Here is a 24,875-nt window from a genome sequence, read left to right as displayed (position 1 = left end):
GGGAGTCAACAGGAGACTCTGCCAGGGAGACAAGACTCCAGACAATGCCCTATAATGGCACTGCTCTTTAATGTGGATTTTCATAAGCCACATAGGCAGAGAAGGCCCCATCATCTTCATGGACGGACAGAGATACCGAGGCACTGCCAGGTAAAAGATGTGCCAGCGACACACATCACAAGGGTTGCCATGCACATTCTGACTTGGGTCTGTTTCAGGAGTGGGCACTGGATCCATTCCTTTTTGACTTTTCCCCACAGGTAGAAATGTAGCAAACAATCCTTTCCCTTTAGCATTTAATAGCACGTAACTGTCTCTGACTTCACTTAGGCCGTCACGTCCTCTATACGCACAGTACCAGACAGGTGCCGGAACTATTAAAGTCAGTTCACGTCAGATCAGAAAAAGCCAGAGGAGGGGGAGGAAACAGAAGCTAAAGGCTTGAATCAGGTCCACCTAGATGTTTTGATGGAACCAGGCAATGACTGCTGTTTCCTCCCAGAACACAGCGCTTCAGCCTTGCCTCGCAAACAGGAACTTCCTTTCCTTTGCTGCCTTTCGGGTCCGGTCTGCCCCAGCTGTGTCCCAGGTGCGGAGGAATGTTTGCCTTGCTGGGCAGAGACCTGCGGTGGTGCAAGACTGGAGGGGTGGCGCATGCCAGCCCGAGGAGTCAGCTGCTGCAGTCCTGCTACTCCTGCTGTGCAAGGACTTCAGGGTGGCTCCTGAAGTCGGTTCAGAGACTGAGTCATTGTTTGCATCCGAAGTCAGCCACTTCCTGCCAGACTTAAAACACTGCCCTGTTAGCTTTACGGCCGGCTCTTCCCTCAAATTCCTAAGATTCCCAGAAGAGAGAGGCAGGTCGACATCTTCCATTCACTTGAAATGAATCAGATAACGTATGAAAAGGGAAGCCGGATGTACAGACAGCCGTGCAAAGGAAACGAAATGGTAGCAGTAGAGTCCAGGTACTCCACGTTGGAGCATTTATTGGGAAACCCTTTCAGCTTCCTTGTGGTTTTAATAAAACACCGAGGGCAGCCGAGAATGGCTTCTCTTGCTGCCTGGGATAATTTCAGGATTCATGTGAATGATTCAACCAACAACACCCCTTCAAGCTTCCTGACTCTCCGAACACCCAGGACACGCACTCACCTGCATCTTCTCCTCTTTGAGCCCGGCTGCCTTGAAGTCACTAATTGTTTCCTCGGACTAAAGTATTTTCATCCCTGAACGCCGCCCTCCCAGGTGTTCGCACTTCAGGAAAACACGAAATGCTGAACCTCTTTCTCTCTTCCTGACTGTGCAGCTTCTCCCTCTAGCAGAGACACCACGAGGCACCTACTCACACACAAGGTCAAGCACTATGAGGGACCAGGAACAGACAGGCAGAAAACCACCTGAGTAGCTCCTGCCTGCCAGGAGCACCACGGAGAGCCAGGTCAGTGCCCCAGCAGGCTGTGCAGTGAGGTGACGGATGAGACAGAGGCACAGCCACACTTCCACCAGGCTCTCTCTCCATCACCTTCGCCAGTCTCCGGGCTGGAGATCCATTGTCTCATGATCCCAACCTTCCAAGATGCTTTAGTTTATTGTCATTTTGTATCATTTTGACAGAGCACGTTCGTTTTGACTGTAATTTTATTGTTGTTGCTGTTTTTGAGACAGGGGTTTTTTTTTGTGTAGCCCTGGCTGTCTTGGACTCACTCTGTAAAACCTAGGATGGCCTCAAACTCACAGATCCATCTGCCTCTGGGATTAAAGTCGTGTGCCACTGTCACTCAGCAACAGTGTAACTTTTTAAAAAATTATTATTATGAAATGTTTTGATTATATTTCATCCCCCAGACTCAAATATCGAGATTTTTGTTGGTTGTCATGCTGTTAAAGTTTGAATATGAAACACTCCTATAGGCTTATGTTTTGAATTCTCGGTCCTACACCCAGCACTCAAACGCACATACACATGGGTGGGGGTGGGGGCAGGTTGCTGAGGATGTGGTTCAGGGGTAGACAACTAGTTTAGCAAGAGTTTGATCCTTCTGGGTGTCCAAGCACATGCCTTTAGTCCCCGCATTCAAAGGCAGAGAGAGGCAGGTGGATCTCTGAATTCTTCCAATTTGGTCTACAGAGTGAGTTCTCGGACAGCCAGGGCTACACAGAGAATCCCTGTCTCAAACAACAACAAAAAGTTTGATCCATAGCGCCATAAAAAAAACTAAACAAAACAACAACTAAAAAAATCATTGTGTACCCACAACAACCCCAGCAGGTTCCAATGAACACTTCCAATCCAGCAGGTACACAGCTGCCTCAGGTTAAACTAAAAGGGTCACAAAACAAAACCAAGTCATGGACCTGGGAGAGGGCCTGGTATGGAGGAAGGAGGTTTATAGTGGTGGGAACAAGAGAGGCGAGCATATTCAAAATACATTATAAACATATGAAATCGACAAAAGATAAAATTCATCAATTTTTAAAAAGAAATTCTATTAATGGGTTGCATTAGAATTCTGGAAATAAGTCTATATGATAGCTATTTAATATACCACTGAATTTTACTAACAGTTTACTAAAAACTTGCACTGATGTTGGCAAGTAAAACTGTTCCATAGTTTCCTTTTTTTGTGTGTGAAGTATCAGACTTTAGTATTAATGTTATGGTCACTTCATGAGAAGATACCAGAACTTGTCCTCTCTCTCTGAGCTCTGGGAGGAAGCCCTGGGTTGTCTGAGCTTTATGGACTGAACACAGTTCCCTGGGGGAAGCTCTTCTGTGTTGCTCTTGTATAGCTGGGCTCAGACTTCCTTCCTGTCTCTGCTGATATCATTTGAGTAAATGACATTTTCATAGGAAGTTCACTTTACAGCTATGCTTGCAAAACACAGTTATGAAAAAGTTACACTTTAAATTTCTTCTGTTTTAATGGCTATTTCCCCCATCGTATCTTATTTTGATGCATCTAGATATCCGTCCTAGTTTTCTTCCTATTGCTGTGACTAAAGACACGGAGAAAAGACTGACTTGTTTACCTGTAGGTCACGGTCCACCATTGTGGGCAGTCAAGGTGGGACCTCAAGCAGGAACTTGATGCGGAAAGCATGGTGGAGTGATGATGGCTGGCTCACTCAGATCTATACCTGGGTAGTTATTTCACCCAGCCCAGGACCACCTGCCCAGGGACTGGCGCCACCCACAGTGGGCAGGGCCACCAGCATCAGATAACAATGAAACAATCTCCACAAAGGTGGCCCCAGGCCAGTCTTATCTGAGTCCCTGATGTCAGATGACTCTTGGCTGTGTCAAGCTGATAATTAAACTAACTAGGGCACTTTCTTTCCCTAATTCATTTTAGTTAAGTGGCTGTTTTTGTTTTTCAAGACAGGGTTTCTCTGTAGCTTTGGAGCCTGTCCTGGAACTAGTTCTTGTAGACCAGGCTGACCTCAAACTCACAGAGATTTGCCTGGGATTAAAGGCGTGCGCTACCACTGCCCAGCCTGGTTCATTCCCTCATCCCCGCCCCACTTTTTTTTTTTTTTTGACAAATTCCTTGCTTCTGTTTCTATTCACTAAGCAGTTGCTGCTCTCGTATTTATTAGTCCTATTTAATTTTAGTTCATTTTGTTGTTGTTTTTCTTTTCTGAGAGTTCTGAGTTTAATGTTAGATCCATTGCTTCATTTTTATTTATTTTTGTTTTATTCCCATAGACATTTATGCTATGGATCTTCCTAAGCATTATTTCAACTGTATTCCATAGACGCTGACATCTAATGGTTTTAATATTGTTACTTCCCCAGAAGTCTATATTTTATTCCTATTTATTTCCTTGATCTAAAAAATTAATATATATTATATATGTTAAAAATTAATATATATAATACAAACATATTTCTGGGATATAAAGTGCTATAGCTTTTGTGTGCCCCCTCATTACCCATACACTAAAACCTTAGGTGATTGGTGTGGGAGAATTGTCTGTATTCTGTCAATCATGTATTTTAATAAAACACTGATTGACCAGGCAGGAAGTATAGGCGGGTCAACCAGACAGGAAGTAGAGGCGGGGCGATGAGAACAAGAATATTCTGGGAAGCAGGAAGCTCCCTCTGACATTCCTGCCCAGACCACCGAAGAAGCAACATGTGAACTGCCACGCTGAGAAAGGTACTGAGCTGTGCGGCTAACATAGATAATAATAATGGGTTAATATAAGTTACAAGGGTTAACAAGAAGCCTGAGCTAATGGGCTAATCAGTTTATAACCTAATGTAGACTTTGTATGATTTTCTTTAGGACTTGCTGGCTGTGGGGTACCGGGCAGGACAGAAACTCCAACAAGCCGGCCCTCATGTTACAGGTGATGGTAGTACAAGGTGGGGGTGGGCTTGTGTAGCTCAATGGTACAGCCCTTGTGAGCCACTAAGTCTGGAGTCTGGAGGTCCCGCCACTGGGACAAACAACAACAATAACAGCAGCAGCAGCAACCCTGCTCAGATGAGTATATAAATATTCATTTTTTGGAAGTCACTATGTATGAGGGCAAAGATTCCCGCACCACAGAGCTGCTTTCTCTGCTAGAGCTGTAATATATACATTTCTGCTATTTATAAACAGCCCAGCTTATGGGATGGTTGTTACAAGTCACCAGATGAAGAGAAAGGGGGTCTTTAAAAATGAATTAAATAACCTATTTAATACTTTGAACCTTAAGGTAAATGAACTATTTTTTAATATTACTTTTTATTTATGTCCGTGTGGATGCCCACAAAGGCCAGAATCCCTTGGGCTGGAGTTATACTGCCCAACATGGGCCCTGGGAACTAAACTGGGGCCTTTGGAAGACCTGCAAGCGCCCTGAGCAGCTGAACTATCTTTCCAGCCTCAAGACGGTGAATCTTGTTTTGAGACAGGGTCTCAACATGTAGCTCTGGGTGTTGTGGAACCTACTCTGTAAACCAGGCTGGCCTTGAACTCACAGAGATTTATCTGCTCTGCCTCCCAAGTGCTGGGATTAAAGATGTGTGCCACACTCAAGAAAGTGAATTTTAAAGGAAACTTTTTTCTAGTTCTCAAGACAGTGGGTGCTGTGTGACTCACACCCAGGTCTGCAGGGCGACAAATCTGTCCCCTCTCATTCTATGAGCTCAGAGCAGGACCAGCTGTGCATTCTTCCTGGTGTCCTTAGGCGACTGCTTTGCTCTTGCTGATGCTTCTGCTTCCTCTTCCTCCTCTTTTAAGTTTTAAAACAAATATTGTAAAATATACACACCACAGACTTTCCCATCTTGTCTGTGCGTCAGCGCACAGGTCAGGAATACTGTCTGTACCACATTGCTCTATGCACGCAGACTCTTCATTTCAGTCTTATTCACCTCCACTTTTACTCAAAAAAAAATGCTGTTTGATTTCTATTTTCCAAAACTATTAGAACATTTCTGCTGTTGCCGCTGGTTTGTTTGTTTTTTAAACAATGCCTCATCCTGTAGCCCTGACTGGCCTGTAAATCACTGTGCAGCAAGGGCAGCCTTGAACTCTGCACAGCTCTCCCAGCTGGGCTATATTAGGATACAGACATGAGTCGTCACATCCTTCCTGAAAGTTATTTTGTTAGTGTAATGACCAACTTAAAGTAAGATCAAATGCTATAAGTGGGTCATGGACACTTGAAATTGTTGGGATTCAGAGTCCAACACTTACAGATCTCTTTGTTGATTGCTTATTTAGACCATATATAGCCTTATTAATTTTTTCACTTGGTCTGTTTAATAGTGAAGCATGTCAAATCTCCACTTATTTAAATTTTAATTTGATTACGTGTGTATGTGAGAGAATCTCTCTCTCTCTCTCTCTCTCTCTCTCTGTGTGTGTGTGTGTGTGTGTGTGTGTGTGTGTATGAGGAAGATATGTATATCTCTGGTCTGTATATGTGGTACATGGCATGTATGTGTGTAGTGTGGTGTTTGTGTGTGTTTGTATATGTATGTGACGTGTGCTGTGGTATATGTAGTGGACTGAGTGTGTGTCTGTGTGTACCTGTGGTGTGCTGTGTTTGAGAGATTTTGTATGTATGTGTGTATGTATGTAGAAGTCAGAGGATAACTCTGGGAGTCTGTTCTTGTCCTTGTTTTTCTACATTTCTGTGGGTTCTGGGGACTGAACTCAAGTTGTTTAGTCTACAAGAGGTTTACCCACTGAGCCACCTCCCGGCCTTCAAATTGCCCAATTATCAGTGTGAATTGACTTCCACTTCAGGCAAGCTGCTGCTGGGTTACTTACTTACAGCAGACAGCTAACACTGCAATTACTTTTAAGTGTGTCTCTGCAAGGCACCACTTTATTTTCTTTTAAAGATTTATTGTTTACTCATGTGTGTATGTGTGTATGATGTGTGTACGTGCATGTACACAAGCACGCAAGTGTCTACAGAGGCCAGAAGAAAGAGGTGGATCCCCTGGAGCTAGAGTTACAGGCAGTCATGAGCTGCCTCACATGGGTGCTGGGGAACTGAACTTGGGTCTTCTGTAAGAGCAGCAAGGGCTATTGATCACTTGACCACCGAGCCATCGCCAGCCAACAGCGTTGTGGTTCAACTGTCCCGACTAGTGCAAGGATCCCACATTTTATTTCTGTTGTTAGATGCTGGAGATTGAAGTCAAGATCTCACATAGTGGAAATACACCCTCCACCCTCTTAGGATGCCTGCTCTAAGAATGTTCAGTTGTTCTTGGTAATGCAAGCCAGCTTACATAAACATAATGATTTGTAGAATACAGAATGGAAACTGCTTTCTTTGTCTTTTTTTTTCTGTCTTTTGCCATTTCTCTTGGCAAACCTAAGTTTTTTTAAAAAATAACATTTCCCTCTTTTTTCTTTTTAAATACTTTTACTGAGCTCTACATTTTTCTCTGATCCCCTTCCTGCCTCTCCCCTCACCTTGAACCCTCTCCCAAGGTCCCCATGCTCCCAATTTACTCAGGAGATCGTGTCTTTTTCTACTTCCCATGTAGATTAGATCCATGTATGCCTCTCTTAGGGTTCTCATTGTTGTCTAGGTTCTCTGGGATTGTGATTTGTAGGCTGGTTTTCTTTGCTTTATATTTGAAAATCACTTATGAGTGACTACATATGATATTTGTCTTTCTGGGACTGGGTTATTTCACTTAATGATGTTTTCTAGCTCCATCCATTTGCCTGCAAATTTCAAGCTGTTGTTACTTTTTTCTGCTGTGTAGTACTCCACTGTGTAAATGTACCACATTTTCCTTATCCATTCTTTGATTGAAAGGCATTTAGGTTGCTTCCAGGTTCTGGCTATGACAAACAATGCTACTATGAGCACATGTCCTTGTGGCATGATTGATCATCCTTTGGATACATACCCAAAAGTGGTATTGCTGGGTCTTGAAGAAGGTTGTTTCCTAATTTTCTGAGAAATCACCACACTGACATTCAAAGGGGCTGTACCAGATTACACTCCCACAAGCAATACAGGAGTGTTCCCTTTACCCCACATCTTCTCCAGCATAAGCTGTCATCAGTGTTTTTGATCTTGGCCATTCTTACAGGTATAAAATGGAATCTCAGAGTTGTTTTGATTTGCATTTCTCTGATGACTAAGGATGTTGAGCATTTCCTTAAGTGTCTTTCAGACATTTCAGATTCCTCTGTTGAGAGTTCTCTGTTTAGGTCTGTACTCCATATTTTTTATTGGATTATTTGTTCTTTAGATAACCAATTTCTTGAGTTTTTTTGTATATTTTGGAAATCAGACCTCTGTCTGATGTGGGGTTAGTGAAGATCATTTTCCCAATCTGTAGGTTGTCATTTGTCTTGTTGACCATGTCCTTTGCTTTACAGAAGCTTTTCAGTTTCAGGAGGTCCCATTTATTAATTGTTTCTCTCAGTGTCTGTGCTGCTGGGGTTATATTTAGGAAGTGGTCTCCTGTGCCAATGCGTTCAAGTGCACTTCCCACTTTCCCTTCTATGAGGTTCAGTGTGGCTGGTTTTATGTTGGAGTCTTTGATCCACTGGACTTGAGTTTTGTGCATGGTGATAGATATGGATCTATTTTCATTCTTCTACATGTTGATATCCAGTTATGCCAGCATCATTTGTTAAATGTGCCATCTTATTTTCCATTTTTAATTTTTTTCTTTCTTTGTCAAAAATTAGATGTTCAAAAGTGTGAATTAATATCCGGGTCTTCGACTCGGTTCCATTGGTCCTTCTGTCTGTTTTTTATGCCAATACCAGGCTGTTTTCAGTACTGTAGCTCTATAGTAGAGTTTGAAGTCAGGGATTGTGATGCCTCCAGAAATCCTTTTATCGTACAGACAGTTTTGGATGTCCTGAGTTTTTTGCTTTTCCCTATGAAGTTGAGTAACTTTCTTTCAAGATCTGTGAAGAATTTTTCTGGGATTTTGATGGGCATTGCATTTAATCTGTAGATTGCTTTTGGTAAGATTGCCATTTTTACTATGCTAATTCTACCTAACCAAGAACATGGGGGACTTCTTCCATTTTCTGGTATCTTCTTTAATTTCTTTCTTCAAAGATTTAAAGTTCTTGTCATATAAGTCTTCTATTTATTTGGTTAGAGTTATTCTGAGATATTTTATGCTATTTGTGGCTATTGTGAAGGGTGATGTTTCTCTGATTTCTTTATCAGCCCATTTATCGTGTGTGTACAGGAGGGCTACTGATTTTTTTGAGTTAATTTTGTATCCTGCTACATTACTGAAAGTGTTTATGACTTGTAGAAGTTCCTTGGTAGAGTTTTTGGAGTTGCTTATGTAAACTATAATATCATCAGCAAATAGTGAAAGTTTGATTTCTTCTTTTTCAATTGGTATCCCTTTGATCTCCTTTTGGTGTCTTATTGCTCTAGCTAGGACTATATTGAATAGATATGGAGAGAGTGAACAACCTTGTCTTGTTCCTGATTTCAGTGGAATCGCTGGGAGTTTCTCTCCATTTAGTTTGATGTTGGCTGTTAGCTTGTAGTATATTGCCTTTATTATATTTACGTATGTTCCTTGTATCCCTGCTCTCTCCAAGACCTTTATAATGAAGGGATGTTGTATTTTGTCAAAAGCTTCTTCAACATCTAATGAGATGATAATGTGGTTTTTATTTTTCAGTTTGTTTATATGGTGAATTACATTGACAGATTTTCATATTTTGAACCATCCCTGCATCTCTGGAATGAAGCCAACTTTGATTATAGTGGATGATGGTTCTGATGTGTTCTTGGATTCAATTTGCTAGTATTTTATTTAGTATTTTCGTATCAATGTTCATGAGTAAGACTGGTCTGTAATTCTATTTTAGTAATGTCTTTATGTGATTTGGGTGCTAGGGTAATTGTAGCCTCATAAAAAGAGTTTGGCAATGTTCCTTCTGTTTCTATTGTATGGAACAGTTTGAGGAGTATTGGTATTAGTTCTTCTTTGAAAATCTTATAGAATTCTGAGCTGAAACCATCAGGTCCTGGGCATTTTTTTGGTTGGGAGACTTTTGATGACTGTTTCTATTTCTTCAGCAGTTATAGGTCTGTTTAATTTTCTTATCTGGTCTTGATTTAATTTTGGTAAGTGATTTTTATACAGAAAACTGCCCATTTCTTCTAAGTTTTCCAATTTTGTGGAGTACAGATTTTCGAAATATGACCTGATCATTCGTTGGATTTCCTCTATGTCTGTTATTATGTTCCCCTTTTCATTTCTGATTTTGTTAATTTGGATATTCTCTCTGCCTTTTGATTAGTTTACTTAAAAGTTTGTCTATTTTGTTGATTTTCTCAAAGAATCAATTCTTTGTCTCACTGATTCTTTGTATTGTTTTCTTTGTTTCTATTTTGTTGATTTTAGCTCTCAGTTTGATTATTTTCTGCCATCTAGTTCTCTTCTGTGAGTTTGCTTTTTTGTTCTCAAGTTTTCAAATGTTCTGTTAATTCACTAGTGTAGGGTTTTTCCAGCTTCTTTATGTAGACGTTTAGTGCTATGAACGTTCCTCTTAACACTGCTTTCATTGTGTCCCATAAATTTGGGTATGTTGTGTGGTCATTTTCATTAAATTTTTGGAAGTCTTTAATTTCTCCCTTTTTTTCTTCCTTGACCCATTGATGATTCAGGTGAGCATTGTTTAATTTCCATGTGTCTGTGGGCTTTCTGGAATTAGTATTGCTGTTGAATTCTAGTTTTAAGCCATGGTGATCTGATAAAATACATGGGGTTAGGTCTGCAGTCGTGATTCAGACACAGAGCAAGCAAGATGTGACTGCCTTGCCAAAAAAGGTACCAAGTCATGTGGCTAATATGAACAAGAATAATGGGCTAATATAAGTTATAAGAATTAGTAAGAAGCCTGAGCTAATGGGTCAATCACTTTATGATTAATGTAGACCTCTGTGTGATTTCTTTGGGACTTAACAACTGCGGGAACCTGGCAGGACAGAAACTTCTGTCAAAAGAATGGTGTCCAACATGTGGACAATTTCATCCACATAAAGCCTTAGTGAGCTTGGAAAGTAATTCTAGACAGAAAAGAATAGAGTTAAGCATGGCTTATTGATAGCAACATTTTCTCAGGTGGGCTCTGTTTGCTAGGGGCAAATGTGTCTCTTTTAAGAGAGGCTTCCTGACTCAGCTTTAGCTGCAAATCTTTCCAGCCCTTTTAAGAGGCTCTGCCACAAAACACTTAAATGATGTTTATAAATAGCCTATAGCATGCATGCTTCTTGGCAGTGGCAGGGACCTTGAAACGCCATAGAGTTGTGGCAATAAACATGGCTCTGGCCAGTACTTCTGCCATGACGCTAGACTCTCAGAAAGCTAAAAAATGGGCTAAATCTAGCCGTTAAAGCCACGGCTTTAATCCTAGCCATATTGCTTAACAAATTAAAGACTTATGTGGTCAGATAACGAGAGATATATAGTAAAGACAGATTCAGATGAAAACCTCTAAATGGTTTAGAGTGTGTTTAAAAATATATGTACACTTGGGAGATAAAAGAAAAAGTAAAAATGTCCTAAAAATAAAAAATAAAAGAGAGAGAGAGAGTAGTTGGGTGTGGTGGCAGACACCTTTAATCCCAACACCTGGGAGGCAGAGGCAGACAGATCTCTGTGAGTTCAAGATGTGGTAGCAGACACCTTTAATCCCAACACTTGTGAGGCAGAGGAAAACAGATCTCTCTGAGTTCAAAGTGTGGTGGCAGACACCTTTAATCTCAGCACTTGGGAGACAGAAGCAGGTGGATCTCTGTGAGTTCAAGGACAACCCGGTCTACAGCATGAATTCCAGGACAGCCAAAGACACACAGAGAAAACGTGTCTCAAAGAGCTAAAAACTAAAAATAAAAGAAATAGAGTTTAAAATAAAGCCACATAAAGATGGGAAACACAGAGAAACTGGATACTGTATGTTATGTTCTCTTTGAATTGTCTAAATACTGAGGAAGGAGGAACAGCTGCTAAAAGATATTTGTTTGTAAATGCTGCTGAATTAATCCAAGATAGGTATTTTGAAAATACCTTGACTTTAAAATTGAAGTCAAAAGGTATGTTACTTTGGAGAAGAGGTTTTGCTTTTATTTCCACAGGAAATGAGAGGCTGTGGATTTATTCTGGGTTAAGAAAAATCAGGTTTGATCAAGGAAGACCCCCTGAGAAAGCTCTGATAGGCATGGTTGGCCCAGATTTCTGAGTTCTACATCTAGAACAAATTCAAGACTGCTGCCTGAGATGATCAAGCCTCACAGGATACTCCAGTCACAACTTGACCATAATTCTAAATTTTCTTTGTGTCCCCATAAGATTATCAGCACCCCCAATCAGTAGGAAGTAGCCTAGAAAACTATGCCCACATTCCTAAAAAATAGACCATGAATATTTTCCTTTGTTTAAAATGTGGGTTATAAGTTGTTATGGATAATGGTCAGGAGAAATTCTGAACAAAGGATATTAGATTCAGAATTCTTGTTTAAAAAAAGGGGGAAGTGCTGTAGGACAATGGTTTGTACCCTTTCAATTGTATTTTAATAAAACGCTGATTGGCCAGTGGCCAGGCAGGAAGTAGAGGTGGGGCAACAAGAACAAGGGAATTCTGGGAATAGAAAGCTCAGTCTGCAGTCGTAACCCAGTCTCAGAGTAAGCAAGATGTGACTGCCTCACTGAAAAAGATACTGAGCCATGTGGCTAGCATGGACAAGAATAATGGGCTAATATAAATTATAAGAGTTAATAAGAAGCCTGAGCTAATGGGTCAATCAATTTATGACTTAGAAAAAGATAACATGGGATTATTCCAATTTTTTTGTATTTGTTGAGGTTTGTTTTATTATCAAGTATGTGGTCAATTTTTGAGAAGGTTTCATGAAGTGCTGAGAGGAAGGTATATTCTTTTCTGTTTGGATGGAATAGTCTATAGATGTCTGTTAAGTCCATTTGAGTCATAACATCTGTTAGTTCCCTTATTTCTCTGTTAATTTTTTGCCTGCCTGACTGACTTGTCCAGTGGTGAGAGGGGAGTGTTGAAGTCTCCCACTAATAGTGTATGGGATTTAATGTATGATTTAAGCTTTAGAAGTGTTTCTTTTACATATGAGCGTGACTTTGTATTTGGAGCATAGATGTTCAGTAGTGAGATTTCCTCTTGATGGATTTTTCCTGTGACTAATATGAAATGTCCTTTTTTGTCTCTTTTGATTGATTTTAGTTTGCAGTCTACTTTGTTAGATATTAGGATAGCTTGTTTCTTGGGTCCACTTGATTGAAATTTTTTCCCCAACCTTTTACTCTGAGGCAATGTCTATCTTTGAGGTTGAGGTGTGTTCCTTGTATGCAGAATAAGGATGGATTCTGTTTTTGTATCCAATCTGTTAGCCTGTGCCTTTTTATAGGTGAGTTGAGTCCATTTAAATAAAGGGATATTAATGACCAGTAATTGTTATCTCCTGTTAATTTAGTTTTTGTTGTTGGTGATGTTAATTTGTGTATTTTCCTCTTCTTTGAGATTGCTGCTATGACCATCAATTGTCTGTGTTTTTGTTAATGTAGTCAACTTCCTTGGATTGGAGTTTTCCTTCTAATATTTTGTGTAGGGCCGAGTTTGTGACTAAGTATTGGCTAAATCTGATTTTTGTCATGGAATATCTTATTTTATCCTTCTATGGTAATTGAAAATTTTTCTGGGCATAATAGTCTGGTCTGGCATCCGTGGTCTCTTAATGTCTGCATAACATTTGATAATGACCTTCTTGATTTCACTGTCTCTAATGAGAAGTCAGGTGTAATTCTGATAGGTCTGCCTTTATAGGTTACTTGGCCTTTTTCATTAAAGCATTTAATATTCTTTCTTTATTCTGTACGTTTAGTGTTTTGATTATTATGTGGCAAGGAAACTTTTTTTTGATCCAGTCTATTTGGTGTTCTGTAAGTTTCTTGGATCTTCATAGGCATATCTTTCTTTAGGTTGGAAAAGTTTTCTTCTATGATTTTGTTAAGTATATTTTCTGTGTTTTTGAGTTGAACTTCTCCTTCTATACCTATTATTCTGAAGTTTGGTCTTTTCATGGTTTCCCATATTTCCTGGATATTTTGGGTTAAGCTTTTGTTAGATTGAATGTTTTCTTTGACTGACGAGTCTACTTCCTCTACTGTATCTTCAGCGCTTGAGATTCTCTCTTCCAGGTCTTGTCTTCTGCTGTTTATGCTTGTGTTTGTGGTTCCAGATAGTTTTTTCATGATTTCTGTTTCTATAATTCCTTCAGTTTGTGTTTTTTAAGTTGTCTCTATTTCAGTTTTCAAGTCTTGAATAGTTTCTTTCATATGTTTGATTGCTTTTTCTTGATTTTCTTTAAGGGACTTGCTGATGTCTTTCAATTTTTTTTGCCTTTTCCTCCAATTCTTTGAGGGTATTTTTCATTTCCTCTTTAAGAGTTTCAGACATTCTCCTGAAGTTTTCTTTTAGGTCATTTTCTTCTGCTTCATCTATATTTGGTTGTTCAAGTCTTGCTGTTGAAAGGTCTCTAGATTTTACTGGTATTGTGTTGCTCTTTGAGGTGTTGGGTGTGTTCTTACCTTGTCTACTCATCTTTTCCTCTAATAGGTGTGGTTGGGGCTGTCTGTGATTCTGGTGATTAATCTTCTAGGTGCCAGTGAATCCAAGGCTTAGATGGTTGCTCCTCATGGTACAGTCAGTGCCACAGTTCTTGTTACCCTGTTGGTCACTCCGTGTTCCTGGAAGTCACTCAGCACTCCAGGGCTTTACTCTGCTCACGTGGAGTTTGCTGTCTCAGGTCTGCTCTGGCCTACGTTGTTGGTTCAGACCTATTTAAGTAAATGTCCCTGGTCTGGATCTACTCCTGCAGAGATCCCTAGCTTGTGGTTGGTCCTACAAAGATCTCTGGCTCTGATCTACTCCCTCGGAGGACCCAGATTTGGGTGAGCCCAGATCTGCAGAGGACCTGGCTCAGACCTACTTCCTCAGAGGTCCTAGACTTACGCCCAGACCCACGGGGTCCTGGCTCAGGTCTACTCCCTTGAAAGTCCCAGACTCAGGCCCAGACCTGCAGTGATCTCTGGCTGTGGCCCACTTGCTCAGTGGTTGCTCCCCTGTTCCTGCTCCTGTGGAGTTCACTGTCTCAGGTCTGCTCTAGCCTAGGTTGCTGACTCAGTCCTGCCTCTGCAAATGTCCATGCCTTCTCAGGCCCACTCCGGCCTAGGTCTCTGGCTACAAAAGTCTTTCTTGAGTGATCAAGTCCATGGGGTTGTCAGTAGTTGTGCTTTGACAGTGTTGCCCTCTGGAGCAGGCTCTGTCTCCTTCTTCTTGAGATAGGCTATCACGTGACCTCTGGCTGGGCTCTGTAAGTGATAATGGATGACCCTGAATCCCTGGCTCTCCTGTCTTCAGCTCTCAAGTGCTAGGATTACAGATGTGCTATACACCAGGTTTATTCGGTGCTAGAGACCAAAGGCATACAACTCTGCTGTATTCTTAACAAACACTTGTAATGGCTCCTTTTAAAAAAAATATCATTTTAGCTGGATGGCGGGGGCACAGGCCTTTGATCCCAGCACTCAGGAGGCAGAGGCAGGTGGATCTGTAAGTTCGAGGCCAGCCTGGTCTATAAAGTGAGTTCCAGGACAGCTAGAACTACACAGAGAAACACTGTCTTGAAAAACAAAACGAATTATTTTATAAGTGTATAAGTGTCTTGCCTGAATGTGCTTATGTGTGTCACAGGAGTGCCTGGTGCCCTGGAGTCCAGAAGAGGGTGTTAGTCCTCCTAGAACTAGAGTTATAGGTGTTTATGTGCTGCCATGTACATGATGGGATTGGAGCCCAATTTCTCTAAGAGCAGCCAAAGGCCTTTAACTGCCGAGACATCTCTCTAGCCCGTGTAATGACGTCTTCCTTTTTGCTTTTTGTTCATTTGTTTAAGACAAGGTTTCTCCACATAGCCCTGGCTGTCCTGGAACTTGCTCTGTAGACCAGCCTGGCCGCAAACTCACAGAGATCCACCTGCCTCTGTCTCCTGGTTGCTGGGATTAAAGGTATGCACAACCACTGCCTGGTCTGTAATGGCTTTTTAACACTAATACTTCTATACAATATCCTCAGTCATGTCTTAGAGTGTGGAATATTTCTTTACACTGCATAAATATATGTCTCTGTGATTGGTTTAACAAAGAAACTGACTGTCCAATAGCTGAACAGGATAAGTTAGGTGGGAAAATGAGACTAAGGACACTGGGAAGAAGAAGGGTGGAGTCAGAGGACTCACCAGCCAGGTGAAGAGTGAGCAGGACCTGTATAAGATGAGGTACCAAGCCCTGAGCCATGTGGCAGCACATCAGTGAACAGAAATGGGTTAATATAAGTTGTAAGAGTTAGCTAGTAACAAGGCTGAGCATCTATAGTTAATATTAATTTCCATATCAATTATTTGGGAACTGGCAGGCGGGAAAGAAGTGTAGATAGTATTTGTTGACTTCACAACTGGGAAGTTACAGAATTAGTATTCAGAGATAGAGTCCGCTCTCAGCCCCAACGTGGGTTCTCCTCACCATGACTATACACGGTGACATAACGCACGGAATAAAAACAAAGGTTTAAACCTGGCATGGTGGTGCACACCTCTAATCCCAGCACTTGCCAGGCAGAGGCGGGCAGATCTCTGAGTTCAAGGCCAGACTGGTCTACACAGCAAGTTCCAGGACAGTGAGGACTACACACAGAAACCCTGTAAAAAAGACCTTGGCTGGGGAGAATTTTTAATGTAGTTTCTCTCTTTCCACATTAGAGAAAGAAATTGAAAGGCACATCTCTTAGAAGTAGAGAAATGAAGAGTCTAAGTCAGCAAGCAGCAGTCTGCTAATGGGATAACTAGGAGCTTTCCTTTGGGGATTAACCCTTGGGCTACACAGAAACACATCTGGAAAAGGCTGCACGGTGGAAGCTGCTAAGGGAACCTTCAGTTAGCAGTTCGGAATCGTCTAAACTTAGCCAACGTGGAAAGGGATAATTGGTGTGAAGACGCAAGGGTTAGCTGTGTGGGAAATGCCTAATTGAGGGTTCCAAGTTTCTCGTCTCTGCCGAAGAATAAATATTTTGAAGAGTAACACTGAAGGCGGCATTTTAAGAGAAATTAAATGGTTGCTAGAAGCGACGGAGAACACGCGGGAAAGGAAAGGTAATAATGGAATAGCAGATAGGTTAACAGTGGCCAAGGCCCATGAACAATGTCGATGCCATCGGCACTGGAACTTGTCATAAAGCAGCAGGGAAACGCTGACCATCTGAAACACCTGGCTGTATAAAATCTAAATGTTTCTACTCGGAAACTTCATAAAAGTCGTAAAAAACATAAAAACAAAAAATCTTGGCCAGTGGTGGTGACACACACTTTTAATCCCAACATTCTGGAGGCAGAGACAGGTGGGTCTCTGGGAATTCGAGGCCAGCCTGGTCTACAGAGTGAGTTCCAGGACAGCCAGCGCAACACAGAGAAACCCTGTCTTGAAAAAAACAAAAACAAAACAAAAATAGATAAAAAATTAAAAAGAACATATAAAAAAATATTCAACAAAAAGGTGGCACAAAATGACATGGCAAGAAGGACCCTGAAGAACAGTCTTTCCACACCAAATCAATACATACTAAGAAGTTACCCACTAAGAGTGTGCGTGCGTGCATGTGCGTGCGCTCTCCTTGAAGACGTAGGACCCTTTGGGGTAGTGCAATCTCCCTGCTCCTTTGTGGAAAGGAGGCCCAGTGCATCAAAATGCAAACTGGTCTCTCTGCTTGGTGGCAGAGAGCTAGCCGTCATGCACAAGGCCCATCCCCAGGACCGTGGGAAAATTAATTGCTCCTACCCTTATATATCAAATACACATTGAGAAATTTACTCATGGAAGACAATAATATAAATATTCAAATCCATATCCACTGAAGCTGTGCTCAACAGAATGTTCAGCTGTCACAGAGAGGATAAATAAATTTATTGTTATTCCCCAATAATATCTGCACCTATGGTTCGATACGATGCTTTGCTGGTGTGTACCTTTGGGCGGCGATCAGGTCAGGATAGTTAGCGCACCCATTCCCATGGTTTCATCACTTCTTTATGTTGAGGACACCCCAATTTTCTCTTCTGACTAATTGAGGACACGGTGTATTACTGTTAAGCCTGCTATTGTGCCGTGGAATACCAGAACTTACTCCTATGGTAACCTTGTAGCCACTGCAGCCCAGTCCTCTTTCCCCTTTCCTTCCCAGTCTCTGGTAGCTTCTATTCTACTCTTTATGTGTGTGCAACCAACTGCTTCAGGCTTTAGGGGCAGCAGAATGACAGAGTGTTCAGCATCCTCTGCCTGGCTTAGCAAATGACAGGGTTTGACTCTCTTTACAGCTGAATGCCATACGACGATGTTTGAATTCACACCTTCTTTACCCATCCCTCCATAAGTGGACATTAAAATTGATTTTGATGCCATATTCTGGCTACTGTGCATGCTGCTGTAATAGACACAGAAGTGCAGATGCCCCCCAACATGCTGATTTAATTTCTACACGAAGGGATGGGGTTACTGGATCATGTGGTAGCTGTAGTTTTACTGCTGGGGGAATTTCCATACTGTTTCCTATACTGGCTATACTAGTTTACATTCCGCTAAACATTCACTAGAGTTCCTTTACGCTGGGTCCCTCTCAACAATTTTTTATCAATCTTTTTTGCTACTTGGCAATAGCTAGTCTAACAGGGTAGGGTAGCGTTTCGCTGTGGTTTAAGCATCTTTCTTTTCTATCTCCCAGAAACAATGTCTCAGTAAGGAGCGCAAACTGACCTGGAACTCACCACACAGCCCACTTTGGCCGGGAATTCATCTTCACCCTGCCCTGCCTCCCAAGGGCTGGGACGTTGGGTGTGTGCTACCACGCCCAGCCGGATTAAATAACAAAACGGAGTAATACAGCAGAATACGGCCAGGCAAAGGGTAGAAAAGTATTCATTTCAGAGCTTCTGAAATAAAGAAGCAATGATCTGTTAAAAAAAAAAAAAAAAGCAAAGCAGAGCATAGTCAGTGCTTGCTCTCTCTCCCCATTCCCCAGCCTCCATGGTGATCTCCTGATCTCCGACTTGTAAATTCTACAACAACACGGGTGTAGCACATTCTTTGCTCTCTCTGAACACCCTGCCCTGCCCTAACAGCCCCTGTACTGGTGTAACACAACAAGATCCCATTAACTCAGAAACAGGGACTGATCAGAGGAGGACAGGGTGGCCAATCTCTCGCCCTTCCCAAGAAATCCGATTCTGAAACCACATTCCAGGCCCGGTGCACTCGTCCACAGCCTGCTGCTATCCTAGGAATGCTGGAGGGCCCAGGCCACTGGGCCAGCCATCACTGCTACCTGACAGGCACCACTCCAACATGCCAGTGTTCTTAGTTCCGAGGAATGTGGGGGCTGAACCGGCACACACTGGTTGTAAACAGCAAGGCTAATCCATGGGAATGCTGGCAGTGTCCACCCCTGCCAGCAGCTTCCAGAAGCATTGCTTTGTTCAGCAGCCACCAGCCAGGCTGAGTAAGCCAAGGGTGGAGTCTGCCATACAACCAAAGGTCTATCGATACGGGCGTCTGCTCCATATGCTGTAAATATGTTTTATTGCCATTGGTTAATAAAGAAGCTGCTTTTGGGTCAATGGCTTGACAGAATATAGCTAGGCTGGAAAAGATATATATCTATATCTATATCTATCTATCTATCTATCTATCTATCTATCTATCTATCTATCTATCTATCTATCTATCTATCTATCTATAGAACAGGCAGAGTCAAGGAGAAGTCATGTAGCCGCTGCAGGAGACACCCGATGAAACCTTACCGGTAGACCACAACCATGTGGCAATACGCAGATGAATAGAAATGGGTTAATTTAAGATACAAGAGCTAGCCAACAAGAAGTGTGAGCTAACAGGCCAAGCTGTGTTGTAATAATATGGTTTCTGTGTGATTATTTCGGGTCTGGATGGCCAGGAGACAAATGAGTGGCCTCCAACAACAGTCTATGGCATTGCAAACTTCACGTCACTTGTTCTCGAGTGTTTTATGTTTTTCATTTTAGACAGGGTTTCTCTGCCTAGCCCTGACAGTTCTGGACCCTACTCTATAGACAGACTGGCCTTAAACTCACTTGCCTCTGCCTCCCGAGGGCTGGGATTAAAGGTGTTCACTACTTTGCCTGGCTCTAGAGTGTGCAATAGGCCTGGATCATCAAATGCTGTGTTTTGTCCTCTTCCACTGTATGCTGGGAGGTGGGACCTTTAAGAACTGCTGAGAACTCTGATCTCCAGAGTGGTTGAATCCAGTAACAGGTTAAGGGATGGCTGTAGGAGGGGCTTTCTAATCAAGCAAGGCCTCTCTGACCTGGCGGTTTGTCTCACCACATGATGTAAGCAAGAACCGCCCCCTCCACCAGGAGCTGGGGCCAGGGCCTGGGATTCCCTAGCCTCCAGGACTGTGAGCCAAATAAACTACTTCCACTCTTTATACACTACCCAGTCTCCAGGATTTTGTTATAGCAACAAGAAGCGGAGACTGGGTGACACTTAACATTGTGTTTTCTGCCGCTGAGGGCAGCACATTCATCCGTTCACTGGAATATACTGAATAACTGTACATGGATGCCTTATTCTCCTCCCATGGTGATGCCCAGACGGTCACTAAGTGTGGGAGCTACCATTCTCAGCACAGTGTCTGACACTCATCCCTCAACACTGCAGTGCCGTGGTCTCCATGCAGTACCCCAATCCCAGCACACAAAGCACCCCTGATGGTGCACTACATTGGGAGGAAATCCTCTCAAGCTGGGACTCAGCCTCCCCTGAGCCAGCACCCTTCTGGTGGCACCCAAAGCTGTCAGAGTACAGAGGCACCCTCATGCCCTGCCACACCCGCAGCAGTGAAGCAAGGATGCAGCCGTGTAGGCTCTCAGACCTCGGCTCTACTTCTGGTTTGCCCTGATTACTCCAGATGTCCTGCACTTACACATCTGGATGTTTTCATCTTCAGAAAGTGGGTGGTGACAGCATCGACCTGCCGGTGAGCGTCCAACCACGGTAGCACATGTCCCTTCTTAGACACTGCCTTTTTAAAATCAAAAACCAAAAGATGTCTGTTTGCTGCAGCGCACGCAATGATGGCAAGCTCCAAGGCACAGGCCCCACCAAGAGTCTTCCCTGAATGGCACCTCCAAGGACCTGTCTCCCTGTCGGGCGGAATGGTTTGCTTGTGGGCTCAGCGGACTCTGTCCATGCTCCCTGGCCCTGCTGCTTTTGCACGTGTGACAGCACATGGTGCATCATGATGGGACACACATGTGGGTCAGGCTGCTCACCTGACGGCAGCAGAGAAACAGAAAGAGGTAGGAAATGCCCAGAGGTCACAGTCCCCTACAAGGACCAAGTCCCACTGGGCTTTGCCTCCTGAAGGCAGCTACCATCCTGCAGCAGCTTGCTAAGGACCAAGTCTCCAGCATGTGGACCTTGTGGGACCTTCCATAAGAGATTCCAGCACACTCTGAGCTGGCAGGCCTCGAGGATCCCTGTCAGCGCTGATATGCTCCCCTTCCACTTTTCTGACAGGGCAGATTGTTATTCTTCTTTCTTCCTTCTTCTTCTTCTTTTTTTTTAAAAACAGTTTTATTGAGGTATATTTCACAGGTCATAAAACTCGCCCATTGAAAGGGCAAAGTTCAGTGGTTTTTATTATGGGCAGACAGACCTTGACCATCACAGAAAAGAGGGCAAAATATTAAGTTAACGCCTTTCTCCTGCGGCCAGCTCCTCTCTGCTCTAATGCTCTTATCTTTCTCACCACTCTTCTGTTTTTTCCTGGGTGTTGCATTGGGCAGGGGCCCTGGAGAGCACCCGCTGGTGACCAGCAAGTCTGGGAAGAGGAAGGAGAAGGGAACCAGGGATAACTGGTCTAGTCCAGTGCAGCTTAACCCTACACTCCCCACAACAGAATAAGCAGGCATTTATTTGTTTATTTATTTATATTGTATATAAATATATTGTGTATGGGTGTTTTGCCTGCATGCATATCCGTGCACCTCAAACACATAGTAACCTTGGAGGCTGGAAGGCAGTACACAACCCCCAGAACTGCAGTTACAGACAGTTGTGAGCTGCCATGTGGGTGCAGGGAATTGAACCTGGACCTTTCTTTTGGAAGAGCAGCCAGTGTTCTTAAGGGTAGGGCCATCTCTCCAGTACTGAGACCATTTATCTTACTGAAAAACTAAAGAAGTCTGAGCAAAAACAAGGTCAAACAAATGGAAGTATTTTTGAGCACTTTAAAAATCTAGGCAGGAAGGTCAGAGTTCACCAGCAAAAGCTGAGGGCGTTTTAGTTTCCATTTTGTTTTTAAACTTTGCTGTGTGGTCTTTGTCCTAGCTCCGCACATAGTGAAAAATCCCACAAACAACCACATGGAACTAACTGAATAAGCAATGATTTGGGAACAAGGAGTAAGTCCATATGTGTGACAGATTATGACTTAACATCTAACATTTTTGCTTGATTTCTAGTTTTGGTCAGTTCCTGTCATCTTAAGGAGTCAGATTAGCAACCACATCTAACTACGGCATCAGACTTGAATGTGAAGGATGAACAGGGAAGCATGGTTGGAATGGATATTTAAACATGCCTGATAATCCCCCTCATAGAAATTACAGAAATTGGAACGTATTCTAAATAATAAATCATTTCCATAAAGGAAGGGCATTTAAAATGATTAAGAACCCCAAGAAATAAAAATCTGCGAAACAAGCAAAGAAGAATAGAGCAGAAACACAGTCAAACAGACCCCAAAGAGCATCAGAAGCGAGTACAAAGAAATGCCACGCCCACTTGGTTGGACTAGAGTTTAAGCCCCGTAAACTCCACAAAAGGTGCGGTCACAGGGAGGTCAAGAGGTGAATGTCTATCTACTGAGGGAACACAGACTTGGAAGCTGGGGGGTGAGGTAATTCAGACCAACCCTCCCTGCAAAAGCAGAAATACAAAGGGCGTGTTCTCGAAGGCATCAAAGATCTGGCTATCGAGGTTCTGGGAATGTGGGGGGGTGGTATCTGAGAAGCTAAGCCAACTGCAGCCACCTTCTCACTGGGCCGGGAGTAGCTCTCTAATTCAAGGAATGTGGCTGAGCCAAGCGTGGGATTTCATCCAATTCACAGTCCAGACACGGAGTCCAGGCCCTCCCCAAAGTAGAGAAGCTGAGTGCATTCTCCCTCCTCTAGATTGGGAGCCCAAAGCAGAGAAGCTGAGTGCATTCTCCCTCCTCTAGATTGGGAGCCCAAAGCAAGAGCCAGAAATTGGCAGGTGCCCGCAGGGATTCGTGGGCTTTGAGTTACTTTGACCCTTGACTGTGAACTGATGTGGTCCTTCGCGGCTGCTGCCACACACCTGAAACAAGAACAGACCTGCTGAAAGATGATGTCATCCTAGGCAACAACAAACTACGTTAGCAACCATTTGGAATCTTAGGTGGGAAGCACTGGATAGTGACTAAATGAGATGCACCTTATTGCTTAAAACGGTCTCCATCTTAAGTGCATATTGGATAAGAAAAATAGAATCCGAAAACCAGTAATTTACATATGTGACTCAAAAAGAGGAAAACCAAAACAATAGAATATGAGAAAACAGGAACTACGCTGATGTGACTGTTGAGCCGCTAGGAGCATTTGCTACCGAGTCTGATGACCAGAGTTCAAGCTCCCAACCCAAACGGTGGAACGGGAGAACTGACTCTCTCCAGTTGTTCGAGGACCTCCTACGTCAAAATAATAAATGTAAAAAGAAGTTTCAAGATGATAGGAACATAAATTAATGTAACTGAAAACAAAGTAAGATTTTTTTTTTCATAGAGAAGGCATAAACAAAACCAAGAAGGGGAAAACAACAACAAAAACCAGATACACCCGATTTATTTTCCACCAGTGAGGATGTGGCCCAGCGGTAGAGCCAGGTGTTTGCTATGTGTCTGGTCTTCTGTGCAATCCTCAGCTCCCAACAGGAAAAAAAAAATGTAAACCCTATGAGAAATTCTACGTAGTACAGATGAGAACTCAGGGAGATGAACGATTGTAAAGAAAACTAGGGCACTGCAATTGAGTCTATACCTGGTACAGTTTTTATCTGAACAAAGTTCATAGAGACTATGACAAAACTCAGCGTAGGGAGGCTGTGACAAACACCTGGCCATGCAAATGGAAAGCAGCATGACAGCTGGAAGCAACGTGACCCTGGCAAAGGTGAGTCACTGCCCTTTGGCCGCTAGCTGGTGCTGTGCAGTTTCTGTTCTAAAGTTGTGTAAATAACTGTGCAGTGTGGCTCTGTGTGCAACAAGTGCTTCAGCCTACCTTATTAGAAAAGAACCACGAGGAGAAAAAGGAGGCAAGGAAACTTGAAAAAGACATTGAATCAGTAACTTTTATTCTATCCCTCAAAACAAATAAAATCTGAGCACCAGCGCCGGGCAATATAATACGACTGGCCAGCCCCAGCACTGACTGCATGGCTGGCCACCATCAGCACTGACCATGTGATTGACCAGCATCAGCACTGATCATATGACTGGCCACCATCAGCACTGACCATACGACTGGTCACCATCAGCACTGACCATACGACTGGTCACCATCAGCACTGACCATATGACTGGCCACCATCAACACTGACCATATGACTGGTCACCATCAGCACTGACCATATGACTGGTCACCATCAGCACTGACCATATGACTGGTCACCATCAGCACTGACCATATGACTGGCCACCATCAGCACTGACCATGTGACTGGCCAGCACCAGCACTAACCATATGACTGGCCAGCTGTTCTGCTTTTAAGATGCAGTGACCGCACACAAACATTACAGGAAAAAAAGAAATTATTCTTAACTGATAGAACAAAGATGAGAAACAAAGAAAACAAATCAGACAAACCACATATGAATGTCTTCCTAAGAAGCATGTAAATTTTAAATAAGATATCAGAAAGCCCAATTCTGTAGTCTTAACAATACTGCCAAGTGCAATCTATCCAAGTAGCATAAAACAGTATTGAGTTGCATAAAACAGCATTGTGCCAGAAAAATCTATTAATGTGATTACATAATTCACCACACTGACAGAAGGGAGAGAAAAATGGCCTTATGGTCTCAGCAGGATGAAGAACACACTATAACATCCAGCACTCATTCACAACACATACTCAGCAACTGGAACCGGAGGCAGCTTCTCCCACTTGGTCACAGCTATGTACACAGCACACAGCACATACTGCATTTGGTGATGGTTCA

The 24,875-nt window shown here is 42.7% G+C and overlaps 1 protein-coding gene and 1 long non-coding RNA gene across 7 annotated transcripts in view; one reads left to right on the top strand and one right to left on the bottom strand.

Annotated features, from left to right (window-relative positions):
- Positions 1 to 24,875, bottom strand: part of Tjp1 (tight junction protein 1) — a 249,004-nt gene that overhangs the window by 181,918 nt on the left and 42,211 nt on the right. The window lies entirely within an intron of this gene.
- LOC146889922 (uncharacterized) lies at positions 482 to 19,195 on the top strand. The gene is made up of 3 exons (XR_014999446.2): positions 482 to 1,438; positions 4,293 to 4,356; positions 16,306 to 19,195. It is a non-coding gene; the product is annotated as an uncharacterized LOC146889922 (long non-coding RNA).

This window comes from Myodes glareolus, chromosome 24 (assembly GCF_982192425.1).
Source record: "Myodes glareolus chromosome 24, mMyoGla1.1, whole genome shotgun sequence".
NCBI classification, from domain to species: domain Eukaryota; kingdom Metazoa; phylum Chordata; class Mammalia; order Rodentia; family Cricetidae; genus Myodes; species Myodes glareolus.
Note: the sequence above shows the minus strand (reverse complement) of the source record. Positions and strands in the feature narration are given on the sequence as shown.